We start from the raw sequence: 13,186 nt of genomic DNA on the forward strand, positions 1-13,186 counted from the left end.
GTACCACATTTTATTTATCTATTCATCAGCTGAGGGACATTGGGGTTGTTTCCACATTTTGGCTATTATGAATAATGTTGCTATGAACATTCATGTACAAGTTTTTGTGTGGAAATATGTCTTCCATTCTCTCGGGTATATACCTAGATTTGGAGTCATAAACTCTTATGTTTAAAAATTTGAGGAGCTGCCAGACTACCATTGTACATTCTCACCAGCAGTGTATGAGGGTTCCAATCTCTCCACATCTTTACCAAGATTTGTTGTAATTTCTTTTATAGCCATCCTATCATTGAATTCCTTTTGCATCTTTGTCAAATTCAGTTGGCCATACTCGTATGAGTCTATTCCTAGATTCTCTATTCTGTTTCATTGATTCATGTTTCTATCCTTCCATCAATGCCACATAGTCCTGATTACGGTAGCTATATAAGTCTTAAAATCAGGTAGAGTAATTCTTCCCACATTATTCTTTTTCAGAATTGTGGTAGTTATCCTAGTTCCTTTATCTATCTGTATAAATTTTAGGATAATCTTGTCTCATCTACAAAAAGTCTTCCTGAGATTTTGATAGTAATTGTGTTAAATGTGTATTTCAATCTGTGGAGAACTGGTATCTTTGCTATGTTGAATATTCCAATCCATGAGCATGGTATGTCTCTTCATTAATTTAAATCTTCTTTGATTTCTTTTGTCAGCATTTTGTAGTTTTCAGCATACAAGTCCTGTACATGTTTTGTTAGATTTACACCTATGTATTTCATTCTTTTTTGGTGATTGTAAATGATATTATATTTCAGTTTCCCCGTGTTCATAGCTAGCGCATAGAAATACAATGGATTTTTGTACCTTGATCTTGTAACTTGTGACCTTGCTGAACTTACTTAATAGTTCTAGGAGGTTTTTTTGGTAGATACCTTGAATTTTTCTATATAGACAATCATGTCATCTGCAAATGGGGACAGTTTTATTTTTTCCTTTCTGATCTGTATGCCATTTATTTCCCTTTCTTGACTTATTGGGCTTCAGTCTTTACCAACAAATATGATATCAGCTGTAGGTTTTTTGTAAGTGTTATTTATTCATTTAGGAAGCTGTTTTATTTATATAGCATGTTCATTTGCATATATTTATATGTACACATATACTTATATTGGAAGTTTATTTATTTATATAGGAAGTTGCCCTCTATTCCTAATTTTTGAGATTAAAAAAAATAATATTGGAAGGACTTCTGCATATTTTTTTAATAAATTTATTTATTTTATTTATTTATTTTTGGCTGCATCGGGTCTTTGTTGCTGTGCAGAGGCTTTCTCTAGTTGTGGCGAGCAGGGGCTACTCTTCGTTGCAGTATGTGGGCTTCTCACTGTGGTAGCTTCTCTTGTTGCGGAGCACGGCTCTAGGTGCGCAGGCTTCGGTAGTTGTGGCACGTGGGCTCAGTAGTTGTGGCTCACGGCTCTAGAGCTCACGCTCAGTAGTTGTGGCGCACAGCTAAGTTGTGGCTTGGTTGCTCCTCGGCATGTGGGATCTTCCCGGACCAGGGCTCGAACCCGTGTCCCCTGCATTGGCAGGTGGATTCCTAACCACTGCGCCACCAGTGAAGTCCCTTGACAATTTTTACCATGAGTGGGTGTTAAACGGGTTTAATTTTGTTAAACGGGTTTTTTAAAAAATCAATTGATATGATCATATGACTACTTTTTTAGCCTGTGAATGTGGTGGGTTACACTGATTGCTTTTTGAACCAATCAAATATTGAACCAGCTTTGCATCCCTGGTATAAACTTCATTTGGTAATGGTGTATAATTTTTAAAATATGATGATGTGTTCTATTTGCTAATGTTTTGTTAAGGATTTTTGCATCATATACATGAGGGATATTGGTGTGTAGTTTTCTTTCTTTGTATTATCTTCGTTTGGTTTGGGTATCAAGGTAATACCAGCTTCCTAAAATAAATTGTGAAGTGCTCCCTCCTTTTCTATTTTCCAAAAGAGATTGTGTAGAATTGGTATTAATTTTTCTTTCAGGTGCAAGTGTATTTTAAGTCTCTGTTTGAAACTTGTCTGCTAATGTCCCATTGGCCAAAACAAGTCACATGGCTGTGCCTTATGTCAAGGGTGGGGAAGAATGATCTACCTTCTGTATATTTCACCAGAACTAAGCTCTTGACTCCAGACTGCAGGCACCCACAGACCAGTGCAGGCTGGGCTGGGCTTTTCTAGAACCCATGTCTGCCTGACTGGGCCCTCCCGGGAAGGACTTTTGAAGATGCTGTCTGATTTAAGCACAGCATATGAATCAAGCCCCCAACGTACAAGTGATACAAGGCCTTCCTTACTGAATAATCAGTGATCCAATTCCCAGACTCTGAGTTTAAAAGATAGGATTTAATCTCCTCAATTAGGTTGATTTTCATTTTTCCAACAATTTCATTCACCAGCCTCAGGGTGACTACTATGTTTATGTCCATGGGGGGGCTCAGAAAAGTTTAGAACCTGGCCCCCAAAGACCTCTCCAGCCTCGTTACCCTCACACTCCATCTCCAGCCTTGTCCCTGCCCACGCACACACACCAGGTAGACTCATTTGCACCCCGGGGTCTTTGCACATGCTGCCCTCTGCCTGGAACACGGTTCCCGCTATCTCTTCACATGGCCATCTCCTCCTTAACCTTTGAGACTCAGCTCAGGGGGTGTGTCCTCCAGGAACACTTTGCTGAATCGTCCCTTTCTCCCCTGGACTGTGAGCCCCTGCAGGGCTAGAACTGAGTGGCTGTCTGGGTCCCCAGCACCCAGCCCGGGGCCCAGCCCAGAGCAGGCTCTCGGAAGCTGACAGTTGAAGGCCTGAATGGCTGCAGGCTTGGTGTTCACAGCCCACAGGCAGAGCCTCCGGAGTCCGCCTAATGATACGTCACCGGTGAGAAACCCCCTTCCTGAGGCCTGGAGGGGTGTGCTGAAGGCACCTCTCTCTGTCCTCACCAGCCCTCTGCTCCTCCCTCAGGGCTGTGACTATCCCTTAGGGAGGAGAACTCAGAGGAGACCCTGGAAGTGAAGGCATCCAGGGCACCTGCCCCAGGCAAGGCGTGGCCTTGAAGGTCAGGAAAGCCTTGCCTGGCATTCAGGGATCTGCTCAACTGAGCCCGAGCTTCCGTTTGAGACTCCCTTTCTGCTCTCCCAAATAGGCTTCCCAGAGCCTCTCACTGTCCTGTTCAGCCTCATCCCGCCCCCTTGCTTCTGCTGTTCCTGCCACCTAGATGCCTTTCCCTGTTTCTCTTTGCTTTGCCTGTTCTTCCAGGCCCTTCCTCCCAGCCCACCGCAAGCCAAGTCTGCAAGTCTGCACTGAGCCTCTGCCCTTCGGGAATTAGAGCCGGCCTCAAATTTTCCACAAAATGTTTTGTGGGTGTGAGTTTGGACCTCCCTGAGGGTGAGCTGGGAGCTGGCCAAGTTGGACTTCACCCAGAGTAGTGGCCAGGAAGAGGGGGGCAGCTTCTGATCCCCGGAGGGAGATAAGCAGCTGGACCCCAGCACTCCGGCGGGGCTATTTTTAGCGGCTGGTTCCTGGCGGGCCTGGAGTGGTTTGGGCCTGGACGGAGAACAATGGGCCACTGAGGCCAGGCGGAGGGCGAATGACAGGGCTCAGAGGCAGGGGAACAGGGGTTGTCTGCCCCCCATGCCGACGGGCAGGAAAAGCTTCTAGGGCAAGGTATTTGTCAGACTTCCTGCGGAGCCAGGTGCGGGGCCAGCTGGGTGATTCCAGAAGACCGTCCTCATGAGCACCACCACCACCATTTCTTGAGGCCTTTCCGTGGGCCGGACACCATGCTAAGCACCAGGCGTGCCGTCTCCCCTTTCTCAGCCTTGTCGTACAGACGTGGAAACTGAGGCCCGGCTCAGCGAGGTCAGTAACCTGCTCACACACAGCAATGAAGAGAAGCAGTAGAAATTCAAACCCAGGTCCTCTCTGTCTCTCCTTCCAGAGGACGGGACGCTGCAGAACCTTCCACTCCCAGCCCTCCTCGTCTCAGACCCTCCCTGGGCCCCGTGGGCTTTCCTGCCTAGTGGCTCTGACTCCATGAATGACCTTGCGTACGTCGCTCGCCTTCCTCGGGCCTCAGTTTACTCATCTGTAAAATGGAGGAGAGCCTTTCTCTCAGGGCTGTTGAGGGCTGAAACGGAGGCCAGGTGGGTGCGCCACAGGTGGGCACCAAGGAGGGAGGAGACATGCATTTTCAGCGCTCTCTGCTTGCCAGCATTTGCTGACTGAATGAACCCATGGACCATAGTTCTGTTTATCTCGGGAGGTGTTCGCCCAGGAAATGCCCTCCAAACCTCTCAGGGTCTGGTGGGTACGGGAGGGACAGGTCAGCTCTGTCCAGTGCTTTTGGGGAATTCACAGTCTGAAAGGGGAGACAGGCCCACGAACAGGCGATGAGAGCACAATGAGAGAGGCATCAAAACATCTGTGTCGGCTTCCTTGGGCTGCCCTAAGAGACTGGGGGAGTTTAACCAACAAAAATTTGTTTTCTCACAGTTCTGGAAGCCAGAAGTCCAAGGTCAAGGTGTCAGCAGGGTTGTTTCTCCTGGGCTTGCAGACAGCAGCAGCCTTCTCCCCTTGTCTTCGCACGGTCTTCCCTCTGTGTGCGTCTGGGTCTAAATTTCCTCTTCTGATAAGGACACTGGTACTACTGGATTCGGACCCACCCTGATGACCTCATTTTAACTTCATCACCTCTTCAAAGGCCCTGTTGGCAAACACAGTCACAGCCTGAGGTCCTGGGGGTTAGGACTTCAATATAGGGATTTGGGGAGGCACAGTTCAGCCCAGAGCAATGGCCATGTGAAATAACCGATGGCAGATGCCTTTGCACATCGGCAGAGAAGTGAATCTGTCTCAGGTGGGGCCCCGCCGGGGTCTCCAAGGAGCCAACCAGACAGAGTTCTTCATCATAACAGGAAAAGGGGGAGGGGCTCTGAGTGGGGAGAGGGCGGAATTGCCAGACCCTTCCCAGAGGTCAGGTTCCCCCCCAACCCCCTCCAGCTGGTGAGACATTCTCTGGGGTGAGGGGTGGTTGACAAATTCCTGAGAATGCTGCCTGACTGAATGTCGGCTGAATGTTGTTTTGTTCTCAGCACTGGAATGGCTCTCTGCTGTCTCCAAAACATCCGTAAACCCTGTTTTCCAGATTGACTCTGCACTGCAAGGCCTTTGGGATAAAGTGGGAGTAAGGTGCCTGCAGCTGGGATAGAGGGCAGCCGTAGCGCTGAGAGCAAGGACCGATGAGTGGACATAAGACCTACCGAAATCCATGGGGACTGGGGGGAGGACATGCCAGGCTGCTGGGTGGGGACCGAAGTTACCTAGACAGGACGGCAGTGACAGGAGGATTGGGGGCCACCAGGCAGCTCTACTTGGGAAGAAGGCACCTACACTGGCCTGGAGGGGTGGGCATCAAGGAAGGCTTCCTGGAGGAAGTGAAGACTAAGGGGGGTCTTGAAGTGTGAGTCAGAAATTGCCAGAGAAGAGCAATGGTATCTCAAGCATGGAATCCTGGGGGGACATAAGCCTGGTGTCTCTGCCGACTCTGGATCACGTCTTGCTAAGCAGTCCCCAGTGGGCCAGGCCCGGACTAAGCTCTTCCCACAGGTAACAAAACCAGGTGGCCATGTGGGACTGGCTGTAGCTAGTGTGAGGGGTGCAAGGTGAAGAGGTGCAGGAGAGAGAATAGCGGGTGCTGGCCAGACCGAGAGGGCCTGGAATGCTGGGTGGCATAAAGGACTTTATGCCGATGGTGGGGAGGGGAGAGGCTTTGAGCAGAGGAGGGTCAGGTGAGATGTCTGATGGCGGTGGCCGGTGTAGGGGTAGACACAGAGTGGAGAACAGGACCATGGAACTCAGAGTGAGGCAGCCAAGAGGTCACAGAGGGCCACTCCAGGCCCGGTGGTTGGTGTGGCTGCCCAGTGGCATCTTGATAACTGGCCCGCCTGATCCAGGGAGGACTCCATGGTGGCTTTCCAAGAACTGCTGTTTCTCTTTCTTCTGCAGCTTCTCCTGGGGCCAGGAGGGGAGGGACCTTTGGACTGGTCAAGCCCCGCTATAAGTCGTTCTGACCAGGGCAGCCGGGGATGGGGACAGGGCACATGTCCGTCAAGTGCCTCCGTGTGCCAGGCCTCTGTCAAGCGCTTCACACACCCACATGCAGTCCCCAACCACCCCAGGAGGCAGCCGTTGTTATCCCCATTTTACAGACGAGGAAACTGAGGCTCAGGGAGGGAGGAGGACTTGCCGAAGGCCTCTAGGCTGGGAAGGCCTCGAATCTGGGACTTTCTGCCAGAAAAGCCCAGCTCCCTTCGGCCCAGCTGGGCTGCCTCAGTTTCTAAGAAGTAGGGGGTGAGCCTCTAGCAGTTCTTGCTGCCTGGGGATAGAGGGGCTACATGGGTATGAGGGTGCCTGGCCTGGCTGAGCTGCCAGGGAAGGATGGAGAGGTGGTCGGGGAAAGGCCCATCCAATGCCCATCCACTCCTGGCGCCAATTCTGGGCCTACACCTCTGCAGACATGAGAAAAGAGGCTGTGGCTCTCATGGAGCTAAAAGCTCACAAGTGTGCAAGCCGCTCCTGACTCCCCTGCCTGATCCCCAAAGTCAAGAGCCTGCCTTCCTGTCTCCAGGGACTTCCTCTCTCCTCCTAGTTGCCAGGGGCCTGCCTTTACTTCTGTTTCCCCCTGAGCCTGTTTCCTCCTCTGATAAAATGGGGTAACCATGCTCCTTTGATGGGTGCGTGTGAGAGGGAAACGAGGCCATGTTTGTAGAGAGCCCAGGTCCCTGAGTGCCCGCTCTGGGCACAGTTGCCGGGACCACTGTGGGCTTTGCTTGTTGGCTCTGGAACTGAAGGCCAGCCCACTGTGGGGAGGAGGTAGGAGGCTGGGCTCCGGCTCCTACTCTCTGGGTAACACTGGGCTGCAGGCTTCTCTGAACTTGAGCTGTATTGCCTCCATCTCTTTGGACTGGGGGTTTTAGGATTGGGTGTCACCAGGGGCAAAGTTTAGTTCGGATGTTAGGTGGGGAGTAAGTTCGTAACATGGCCCCTTTCCTTTCAGCTGCTTTCTCTGTGTTGTGCTTTCCCTAACAAATTGCCCTGGAAAGATCTCGAAAAGGTGTCACTTTGAAAAGTGTGCCAGGGGAACCCCTCCCCAGCATAGTCCCCCTTCCAGATGTGCTTCTGGCCTGATCACAGCATCAAATACACACAATACACACAAAATGTATCAAACACACACATCACACACACCCCCCCTCCATATAGAGCACACATCAAACACATCACACACACACCACACAAACCATACCACAAATATACACACTACACACGAACATACAAACACACACAGTACACACACTCCACCACGCATGTCACACACATAGACCATATTCACACACATCAAACACACACACACACCAGCAGAACTCCGGTGCATTTAGCGTCTTTTGATTGAGAAAATGCATTTCAACAAAGGCTCTATGAGTTCAGTGATGCTTTGAAATGATTTGTATTTCGTTCATCCTGACAGTATCTTCAGACAATTGAAAACCAGCCATTGAAAGATGCATCAAACACATTCTTCATTCTGGCCCCAGTTCCTATGGATCCAGGCAGCCCAGTGGGAACGCTGCGTACCCCAGGCTCTGGGGTGTAAGCGTGGGGACCCCTGGTTCAGCCACAATTCAGTCACCCTCTTTCAGTGGGATTTTGGGTCTCTCTTGCTCCGCTACTGTCCTTCGTCTGAGGCATGGCTTCCCTCTCTCCACATCATGGGCTCAAGGTTATGGGCATGTGTGTGTGAGTGCTGCCATATCTATGAGCTCATAAACCACTGTCCTGCAGGATCCTCCTGCAGAGAAACTTCCCTGCCAGCTCCACCCAGAAGGCAGAGCAGATGGAAAATTGGAGCAAGCCCCCATCTCGGGTCAGGGAAGAAAATATTCTTTTTTCCCCTTCTCTCTAAAAATATGCCCAGGCCTTTTTTGAGCCTTGATGCAATAAAAACCAGCTGTGGCTCAGAACAGCCCCTGCAGCCTTTGCCTAGCGAGAAGGAAAACCAAAACAGCCACTGGAGGTGGGGTCAATGGCTGTGTCTAGGCGTCAGGCCCAGAAGCCAGCCACCTCCCACCTGGAATTGGGTCTCAAATGGGCACGGAAGCGTCCCTGTCTGTTCGTTCTGGTGTGGGCTCAGGGAACCAGGGATCACTTAGCCCTTCCTCTTTTAATGCTTGGTGCTGAGGATGGGAAGATGACAAGAGGTGGGTGTGACTTGGAGTCTGCTCCCAGCTACCTCCCCATCTCCTGGAGGAGACAGATGGGCACTTGAGTTACCCAGAGCCAACCTAAGGGAGTCTTCTGGTAGCCCAGAGGAGAAGCGGCTGTGTCCGATTTGGGGAGAAGGAAAGTTTCCTAGAGCACATGACATTTGGATGGCCTTAAAGGAAGGAGGCAAGCAAAGGTGTTCTAGGAAGAGGGACCAGAATCGGCAAAGGCCGGGAGATGGGCCAGTGGTTACTGTGTGGTGACCAGAATGTAAGGCAAAGGTCAGGGAACACAGGGAGATCAGCCTGGGGAGGTAGACTGGGACCTTATGCTAGGTGTTCTGTGGGGTGATAGGGAGCCATGGAAGGTGCTTGAGCAGAGGCGGGACTTGTCTAGAGGCGGGGCTGCTTGGAGGATATTTGGAGGGGTAGTCTGGTTGCGTAATTGGAGTTGAGGCTTCGTTGGGGAGTCCCTTAAAGAGGGAGCTGAATCTTCTAACTGGACTTCCTGGTACCCTGCCCATCCCAGGGCACAGACCCCTCTGGAGGGGAGTGTGGAGAGGTGCTAGGGATTTGGAGCCAGGAGATCTGGCTTCTAGTTCTGACTCTGATGTAGATTCATGTTTCCTTGAATAGATCCTTGTCCTTCCTAGGCCTCTACTTCCCCACCTGCACAAAGGGACTGTGAAGTCTTTACCTTCTCCTGGAATATCAGTGCTGGGCGGGCTTATTATGATGCCCTGAGGGACAGATAGGGAAGAGGTTGCCCACAGTCCCCCAGCATGGCAGCTGGAGGGGGACCCAGGCACCCAGGCTCCCGGGTTCCAGGCTCTGGAGGAGGGCTTCCTGGTGTGGATTTGTGGCTTTGGGGGTCCACTGGGTCTGGCTCCTGTCCCCAGAAAGCTGCCACCCCCAGCAGCCCTGCCACAGGTAAGAGGCCTGGGCTAGGGTCGGGGCTCAGGGGACTGCCCTCCCCTCCCGGGGAAAGAGCTTCAAACGGTGCCAAACAGGGACCCTCATGTCATTGCGTCCCATTTCCTTCATCAGCAACCCCGTGAGGATGGGTCTGTCACCCTTTTGCAGAAGACAAAACCGAGGCTCCAGAGGTGGACCGACTTTCCCCCAGACTCGCAGCAGATACAGAGCAGAGCTAGGATCTGAGCCCTTGTCTGTCTGCTGTGGGCTGCTCTGCCACGGGACCCTCTCCTTCCTCCCGCGCCCTGTTCCCCCAGCCAGGCTCAAGGTCCTGCTCACCATCGGATGTCAGGGCCCCAGCTAGGCACACAGTGGGTGCTCCGGAAGTGCTTGTGGGCTGGATGGTTGCATGGCTAGATGGATGGATGGCCTGGGGAGAAAACACAGGCTGGGCCAGCACCTCTTCATCCAAAGCACTTTCCTGGGCAGGAGAGATGCCCCTCCTTAGGCAGCCCCAACGCGACGGCCCTTCGACATCTCGCAGTTCCCATGCAGCGACCAAGGGAGGCCTGCTCTCCCTCGCCCTCCATGCCCAGCCCAGCAAGGTGAGTGGACACCAGGGCAGACACTTGGTGGTGGTCAGTAGTTACCTCAAGGCTGCTGAGGCTGCTAAGAGTGGTTGAGGACCCCTGAAAAATTAGAAGATCAGCTAAAAGTCTGTTGGTTGCAGGCCATGCTGTTTCCTGGACCAACTCTCCCATTGGCCCTGGGTGACCCCTGACCGCAGTGTTTTCCGGAGCTTCTGAGCTGTGCCAGCTGCCTGGCAGCAGCAGCCCCTGGAGGCGGGTGCCTCCTGGCACCGTGGGAGGTCTGCCATCCTCCTGGCCTGGGCTCCTCACAGAAGCCCCCCAGCCAGCACAGAATCCCCACCTTCCTCTGTCTTAGCTGGGGACCCCTCCCACCTGCCAAGACTTGGGTTTGTCTTGATACCCACCCCTCTCGCCTCCCCTGCAGCTTCTCGGAGACCCACGGCAACCTGGAGTCCCGGAGAAATAATAATGATAAAGCCAACGAGATTTTCAGTACATGTCATAGAGCACTAAGTACCAGGAGCTGCGCTAAATGCTTTGCATTCGCTACTCCTTTTAATCCTCACAATAAGCCTGAGAGCCAGCTAACTATGCAGACTCCTCGCAAGAAACACATGGCCCAATCCAAGGATTTATTCGGTGGGTCTCAAACTTGTGTGCACATGGGATTCATCAGGGAGGCATCAAAACTCTTGTGCTCGAGTCCTACCTGAAGGGGGTGTGATTTAATTGGTCTGGGGTGTTGACCTGGGCTTTGGAATTTTTTAAAGATCCCAGAAGAGTCTAATGTACAGACCAGTATGGGAACCAACAGTTTTCGTGAGGAGAGTTTAGTGAAGGGACTTTTTTTTTCAAAGAGCTTTATTGAGGTGTAGTAAACACACACTAAACCCCACATATTTAAAATACATACTTTGATAAGTTTGTTTCTTTTTTCTACCATCAACCATTTCTAAGCGAACAGTTCAGTAATGCTAAGTATATTCACATCGTTGTGCAATGAATCTCCAGAAATTTTTCGTCTTGCAAAAACGAAATTCTGTGCCCATTAAGCAACTTCTCTCCATTTCCCACCCCCTCTTCCCCTGGCAGCCATCACTCTGCTTTCTGTCTCTGTGACTTTACCTGTTCTAGGCACCCCATGTAAGTGGAATCATACAGGATTTGTCTTCTTGTGACTGGTTTATTTCACTTACCTGATGTCTTCAAGGTCCATCCATGCGTGTCCGAATTTCCTTCCTCTTAAGACTGAATAATATTCCATTGTATGTATACACCACATTTTGCTTATTTGTTCATCTGCGAATGGACGCTTGGGTTGCTTCCACGTTTTGGCTACCGTGAATAATGCTGCTATGAACACGGGTGTACAAATATTTCTTTGAGAAATTGCTTTCAATTCTTTGGGATATATACCCAGAGGTGGGATTGCTGGATCATACGGTAATTCTATTTTGAATTTTTTGAAGAACTACCCTACTGCTTTCCCTAGTGGCTGTACCGTTTTACATTCCCATTTAATAGTGCACAAAGTTTCCAAATTCTCCACATCCTCACCAGCACTTGTTATTTTCTGTTTCTGTTTTTTTTTTTTTGCGGTACGTGGGCCTCTCACTGTTGTGGCCTCTCCCGTTGCGGAGCACAGGCTCCGGACGCGCAGGCTCAGCGGCCATGGCTCACGGGCCCAGCCGCTCCGCGGCATGTGGGATCTTCCCGGACCGGGGCACAAACCCGTGTCCCCTGCATCGGCCGGCGGACTCTCAACCACTGCGCCACCAGGGAAGCCCGGTGATTCTGTTCTTGATGGAGGTGGGAGCAGGAAGGGAACTGTCATCGGCTAAAGACACCCAGCTCTGCCGAGCTCTGCCCCACGTGGGGTCGTAACCTGGGCTTGTTCTGGAGCCACCAAATCCTAGAGCTGAGAGACCCTCCAGGCTCTCTGGATGAAACTTCTCCTTGTCTAGAAAAAGAAGCTGAGGCCCTGTCCTCATGACTGAGCCTAGAGCCCAGGCTTCCTGACTGTGGTCCCTGGGCTCCTCCAGGGTAGCTGAGCCCATTCTGCTCATCAGAGCTGCTCTTTACGGCTCCCTCACCTCCCGGGGACCCACAGGTGGAAAGATGCTGGATTGTGGGTCATTCTCATCCATGCGTTACAGCAGGCTCCCCTGGGCTGCTATTTCCAGCACTCAGCTGGTTCAGGATGTTCTACCAAACTCCAGACCAAGAAAGAAATTGGGTTGGTGCGTGAGACCGGTGTCCGGTCCTGCAGGAAGAGAGTCTGTTTTCAAACACTTTGGTGGCTGCCGTGGCCTCTGTGTGGCCCAGTTGGGCAGGGTGGCCACTTTCCTCTTCTTCCAGCCCCCAGCCCTGGGCTCCTGTGTGTGTGGGGAACTCCCTTGTGCACCTGCAGCCCAGAGGCCCCCTGAGACTTGAGCTGGAAGAGTCGCAGAGTCTTGGACTCTCCCAACAGGAAGGGCTCCTGGCAACACCCAGGTCTGGTCTCTCACTGTAGAGATGGGAGGGCTGAAGTCCAGAGAAGTTGAGGAACTTGTCCGGGGTTATCCTGAGATGCATGAAGTTGCTGGATGCCAGCGCTGCTGGTGGTTGGCACGCTCCGAGCCCTTTCTTCCCCCCGCCCTTCCCTGGAGCTCTGCTCGGCAACCACCCGCTACTTGCATTTTTGCAAAGTGATGTCATCTGCAGATAATGGTTTTTCCGTTTCTGGTGGAGCAGGAGTTCCAGATATTGCGCTTTGGGGGAGGGGCTCAGAAGAGCTGATCGTCTACCCCTCAGGCATGGGGGGGTGCTGGGTAGACCCCCTCAATCCTCCCATAGCCATGTCTAAGCTGCCGAAGGCAGACCCGTGGTCTCAGGCCTCCTGGTCTCCCAAGTCCTGAATGACCAAAACTGTGAGAGCCCCAGAGAGGGGCCTCCTTACCTCTTCCTTGTACAGATGGGAGTCTGAGGCCCAGAGAGGGCAGGGCCTTGCCCAAGCTCACACAGCATTTTGAGGCAAACCTGGACTCACACCCAGACTTCTAACATCCTGAGCCACTTGCGCATAGTTCAAGGTCTCCCAACCTCAGCACTATTGACATTTTGGGCAAGGGGTGAGGGGTGGTTGTCCTACGTGTTGTAGGATGTTTAGCAGCGTCTCTGGCCTCTACCCACTAGATGCCAGTTACCCTCCTCCCCCAAGCTGTGACAACCAAAAACGCGGCCAGCTATTGCCAAATGTCCCTTCCCACCCCCAGGAGAGCAAAATTGTCCTCTTTTGAAAACCACTGTCATAACTGTGGTACCTGGCAGCAGGCTTTTATTCCACCACCCTCCATTTTTAGATTTTCTGGGGGGGTGGGTGGGGGTGGTGTAATAGGAGA

The sequence above is a fragment of the Neophocaena asiaeorientalis genome, unplaced genomic scaffold, assembly GCF_003031525.2.
Source record: "Neophocaena asiaeorientalis asiaeorientalis breed wild unplaced genomic scaffold, Neophocaena_asiaeorientalis_V1.1 scaffold78, whole genome shotgun sequence".
Classification (NCBI taxonomy): domain Eukaryota; kingdom Metazoa; phylum Chordata; class Mammalia; order Artiodactyla; family Phocoenidae; genus Neophocaena; species Neophocaena asiaeorientalis.